Below are 6,140 nucleotides of genomic sequence, written 5' to 3' on the forward strand. Positions count from 1 at the left end.
TCGTTTACAAGAAACGGGATTTGCGCTTCATAAATTACTTAGCCGGTCTGTGTCCCAGTTTCCATATCTGAAAAAATGTACATTAGTATCTGCCCTTAAGACTGCTGTGAGGATTGAGTATCGGAGCGATGTCTGGGATACAGAAAGCCATCTGTGTTTGCTATTATTATTGTGGCTTCCCCCCCCCGATCCCCCTTCACACACACCCCTATTTTCTGCCTGGCACTAGTTCTGAGGAGAAATGAAGATGCCCCAGGGAAATCGGCATTTATTGAGTTCCAAGCGATCGATCCCCTTGCACGAAACTGCAATACAATGAATTTCAGCAATTGCTGGAACTGAGACTCATAGAAGCTGAGTGACATGCTGAGAGTCACCCAGTTAAGCGCAGCCGCCTGACTTCAGATTCTGCACTCTTAGCCATTATGCTGTATGGTTTCCAGCACCCACCATGCCTTCTCACCCCACGGCTTGGTGAAGAAGGCATTCCCCCCATTCTGGAACACCTCTGTTTTTTCACTGCTTAAGGCCCAGTCCAGAGAATGTCCCCTGATGGGCCCGTTCTCTCCATGGTTTGCTAATAATAATAAAAACCCCTAACGTTTATGGAGGTCTTACTAGGTATCAGGCACTGTCTTGAGTGCTTTACACAAGAGATCTCATTTAATCATTGTGATGATGCTAAGTTGTTCAGCTATTATTAAGTGAAATAATACAAGCCCTTGGTGCAATGCACAGAGTAAGTGCTCAATAAATGCTACCATTATGATCCCATTTTGCAGATGACAAAACAAAGGCATGGTCAGGTTATCTTTAGACTACTCATGTAGAAGGGGGAGAGCTAGGAGTTAATTGCAGGCAGATAGGCTCCAGACAGTTCTTAACAGTTCCAATTGTATCCTTTCCTTTGTGCTACCTTAGCAGGTACCATGCTGCTTTGAAATTACCTGTTTCTGAGCTCTTCACTAAAAACAAGACCTTTCAGGTGAATTCCATTTTGAATTCCCAGCTTGTTTGCTGAGGTGAACTCCCTTTCCCTGTAACCATAATACTTTAGAGATATTAAAAATTGCTCATTAGATCTTAAAACTTCAAGATCTTGTCTTTGACAATAACTTCTTTTCCTCCATTTTCTAACCCCTCCATTTATTCCAGATTCACTGAAAAACTGGTGGACCACCCCTATAATATTTTCCTTCCCTACCTCTGGGATTTCATAGATGATGAGTGACCTCCTGGCTTCTTATAGGCCTCTCATAATTCTCACCAGAGTTCAGAGTTGTTTGCTTTTCCCATTAATTGCAAACTCGGAGGGGTGGGGGCAGAGATCATATCTGTCTTGGTCACCTGTGTCCCTGGCACCTAGCACAGGATCTGGCATAGTATAGGTGCTCAATAAATGTTTCCTGGATGAATGAAGACTGCCCAAAGGAGCCTAGCTCAGAAAGAAATAAGGCCCACAATAGCCAAGATACAAATTGGATCCTGATATTGTACTTCTTCTTCCTCCAACCTCCCTCACACCTCTTCTGAGCCCTCATTCCATGGCTTCTTCGTGTCTCCACCTGGACTCCTGAATTAGCAGTCAGAATCAACCACAGCCCCAATTCCAGAATACCTGGACCATGAGGGATGGCCATCAGTCACCTGGGCTTATCGCCCAGGTCTTCTTCCACCTCCCCTCTTGAGCTGCAGAGGATTGGTCTTGGGTGAGGGCAGACAGTTCTGGAAAGATGAAGAATACTCCTATACTTCCTGCAACTTCCCACTCTTTGCAGAGTGCTTCAGGCTGTCACTGCTTTGATGTGCTGTGATGTGTACTGTTCTCATTTTCCTCTGTGACTATTGCAAACTCAACTGTCTCCTCAGTCTTCCAGCCCTCTCTCCTGCCTTTGCTTTATTTTGCTATTACTTTTCCTTAAAAGTAGGAGTTTCTGCCTCCAGTCTTCTACCTGTTAATTCAGGAAACGATCTTGCTTTTAAATTATTTTATCTCGGATTTTTCATCTCTCCAATTCTGCCTCCCTTCTCTGATTTTTTTTTTTTTTAAATGCACAGGTCTCTTCCACTAAATATCCTCACTTACTCTTGTTATATCCCTAGAATAGAAATCTCTTTCTGGCTGCCTCTTCACCAACCATTCCTGGCACTGCCAGTTATTAGCTGTGTGACTTGGGCAGTTGCTGAATTGTTTGGCACTTGGGTCTTTTCACCTGTGAAATATAGCTGAAGAGCTCCAGATATACAGTGAGGAGCGAAGGCAAGAATAGATCTGACTCCTTAGCTCAGTGTCTGGGATTTCTGTACTCAACAAATTCGCTCTCCTCCCTGCTTTATTCCTTAGCACCACGAGGCAACTTCCTGCCCTCTCGTTTCCTCCAGACCACAGTCTCATTGATCACCAATAACTTCCTTAAATCAAATCAAAAGGGCCTTTCCCATAATATCTATTTGTTTGCCTCTGTTTGCATGAAGAATCACTAATAAAGTCTGTGTGTCGGGGGACATGCAGGCAATGGGACAGCCAGGGAAAGAACTGGAGGAAGTTTCCCGATGCACTTCTTATATAATTTTGATTTTTGCACCAAATGGTTTTTCTTATTTCCTGTACTCAATCATCCTTTCTGGCTGATTGAAGTACTTAGCGTTCTTGACAATCTCTCTCTTGCTTTGACACTGAACTGTAGTGATTCTCCTCTTTGACTGCTTTTTCGTTGATGACCCCTCTCACTCCTGGAAAAGGAAATGGGGGGGGGGAGTTTCCTCAAGGTTTAACCAAGTTTTCCTCCTTGGAAACTGCTTGCACATCTGTAAGGCTTACCTTCTGAGTCCGCGGGTTCTCCAGAGTTTTGGGTCCTGATTTCCAAAGGTCACCTAGACACTTCCCGCTGGTTCACTGTTATGTAAAGCAACATCTCTAATTTTACTTTCACATCTCTCTTGAGCCCTAACTCATGAACAGGTCTTCTGATTAGCTCTTCCCCTCTTTTATATATATCCTTCTGTTTTTATTTCAGGCCTTTAAAATAACTAGTTTCTTAAATTCTTGATGTAGTATCGTTCCCCATTCGGATCATTCATTCCACAGTCATACATACTGTGTGCCTGGCATTGTACTAGGCAGTGGGATACATTGGTCAGCTGATGAGGTTGGAGCGGAGAGGACAAAGATGAGAAGGAGGTAAATTTGGAGAAGTAGGTGGAAGCCAGACTATGAGAACCTTGTTGGAAATAAGGGTATTTGAGGGTTTTATTCTAAGCAATGGAAAAAACACTAAAAGGCTTTAGGCTCGGGGACGACTTCATCAGATTTGTGTTTTGAAAACAATCATGCCGGCTTTTATATATAGAATGGATTTGGGACAGGGGAACTGGAATGAATGCCAAGTGAGAAACACTTGTGTTAGTGCAGTGGATTACGGAGACCTAGGCGCATATGCAAAGCAATCTAGCTTTCACAAAGGAAGTAGAGGCAGAGGAAATGAAGAAAAGGACAAGATTAAGAGGTACAATCAATCCAGCTTGGTGATGGGTTAGCTATGGGGAGTAAGAGAGGGGGCAGAGTCAAGAATGCTCTTAGGTTTCCAAGTTTCATTGAATGGATGGCAATGCCATTTACCATGGGATGGGAGGAGGGCAAACAAGTAGGATAGACTTTTCTGTTTGGGGTTTATTGAGTTTGCAGTGCTATTAAGATATCCAGGTGTTTCAAAATGTTGAGTAGACAATTATATACACAGGTCTGGAGCTCAGTGATAAGGGTTGGAAATATAAATTTCATAGTCATTAGCATAGAGATAGTAATTAAAGCCATAAGGGTTTTAGACCCTGCAGCTGGTGAGCAACACAGAATTCTAGTCCTTACATTCCAGTGAGGGAGATAATAAAGAATAAACAAGGTATTTTTAGAAAATGGTAAGTTCTATGAAGAAAATATAGCAAGACGAGCATAGAGTAGCTTAGGGTAGAAATGGGAGTGTTGACAGCTCTTTTTTGATAGGATAATCAGGTAAGACCTCACATTTCATCAGAAACTACACAAAGATGTAGGGAAAAGAGCATTTCAGGCAATGGAAAAATAAATGTAACAGCCTTGAGGTGAGCAGGAACTTGGTGTGATTACGAAACAGGAAAGCTCACAGGGCTAGTCTGAGAGTGAGATCAGGAGAGTCAAAGGGAATGAGATCCTGTGTGGGGTTTGTGAACCATGGTATGGAGTTTGAGTTTTAATGGTAAGGAGAAACCACTGGAGAGTAACCATGTGAAGAGACAGAACAGTCTGGGGTGGGGGGAAGGGCAAGAGGGCAGGCTGCTGGGAAGCTTGTGCAGTTGTCCAGGTAGCGTGTGGGATGGACCCCGAAGGTGGCTGTAGTGGGATGTGAGAGTCGAGGACCATTTGTGGGTACATGTGTAGTATAGAGGTGACAGGACTTCCTGATGGACTTAAGCGATGAGAAGCAGCTATGGGTTTGAACAATTAGGTGAACAGTGGTGCCATTTACTGAGATGGGAAAAGACTGATGAAGAAGTAGATTTGACAACGAAGGTGGAGGAATTTGTCCATTAGAGGAAGGTAGGAAATCAGTCACTTGGGTAGACAGGAGATTAGAAAGGCCAGGGTTATGGATATAATTTGGGCAGGATTAGGACATGTATTGTACTTAAAAACACAGGCTGGCTGAACATATCTCGGGGGAGCAACAGGACTAGAAAACAAGATTCAGGGCTGAACCCAGGGGCACTCCCAAATTTACAGCTCAGTCAGAAGATAAAGGAGAGTAAGAAAGGAGGACAGCAAGGTGGATGACACTGCCTAAAGGGCCTGGTTTTGAGCACTGACGAAACTTCATGTCCAGATAAAAGAGGGTGAGAGAGATTCAAGAGACAAAGGAACACAGTAGAAGGAACCCCAGGAGTTGTGATATCAAGAAGCAAATGCTCATGTCCACAGGACTAGGGAGATGGTTAGTCACCTTAGAGAAAGATCTTCTAGGGGAATGATAGGGACGGAAAACAGGTTGGAAGGGACTCAGGACGGAGAGAACATTTCTCCAGGGGAAAAAAATGGGACAGGAGCTGGTGAGGCAGGGTTTGAAATGTGGACCCACAGGAGGGTTGTTCCTGGGGGACTTAAGCACGTTGATTGGCAAGGGCCCCGATTGAACACGTGAAGAGAGAGGATGAGTTAACAACCGAAGGGGGCAGGAAGGGAAAGGATCCCAAGCACTAGAGGAACTGCACGCGAAGCAGAAGCACCTCTCTACTTATAGTCGTGCAGCAGGAGTTTGGGTCTTTTCCCGACACCGCTCATTTTCTCCATGTGTTAGTCGGCACAGGATACTGCTGGACAACGTCAAGGTCTCGTTGCTGGTTGGTTACAGTAGATTTCCAGGAGCCCTTCTTTGCCCCGTAGTGACTTTTTTCCTAGCAATGCTGCTTTTGGATGCTGGTGGAACATAGAAAACAGGGTTTCTCCAAAGTGGGGATTTTGTCACATGTAGGTATCAAGAAAACAGGAGAAGAGGACTTATGGCGGGGCACGCCACAGAGGAAGGTTAAGTCAGATGCTAACGTCTTAACGACCACCTTTAATTCTACAAAACATCTCCCTTTAGCCATTTATGCATTTTTAAAATCTCCAAAAGTTAAAATAAAGTCTTTGGTGATAAAGGTCTTCATGTTTTTTTGCAATGATCTCTATTCCTTAAAAATAGCACTTGTAATAGACAAGCACTCCAGATTGTTTTTGAAGAGTTCACCTCTTCTCACTTCAGATTTCCCAGTGTTTATGACAAAAGAAGTGGATGGTAGATAGCGTGTCCCTTAGTACAACAGACTGGCTGACGACCATTTTCTCCGAGATCCAGGTATCTTGCAGCAGAGGCATTTTGGCGTGGTAACTTCTGAATCCTGTGTGGGTTCCTGTTATCGTTTCCCTAGCGACGGAGGCAAGTTTAATTAAATGAGTGAACCTACAGCAAGCTTAGGGCAGTGCCCGGCTTATAGTAAACACTCAATCAGTGCTACCTATTATCAGCTAATTACATAATTCTGAGCGACCGTTTCCTCAGGAATCAGGTTGCTGCTATCTATCCCCACCACACTGAGAATTAAGTCAGACACAGCAGTACCTGGGCCTA

This window comes from Rhinolophus ferrumequinum, chromosome 10 (assembly GCF_004115265.2).
Source record: "Rhinolophus ferrumequinum isolate MPI-CBG mRhiFer1 chromosome 10, mRhiFer1_v1.p, whole genome shotgun sequence".
Lineage (NCBI taxonomy): Eukaryota > Metazoa > Chordata > Mammalia > Chiroptera > Rhinolophidae > Rhinolophus > Rhinolophus ferrumequinum.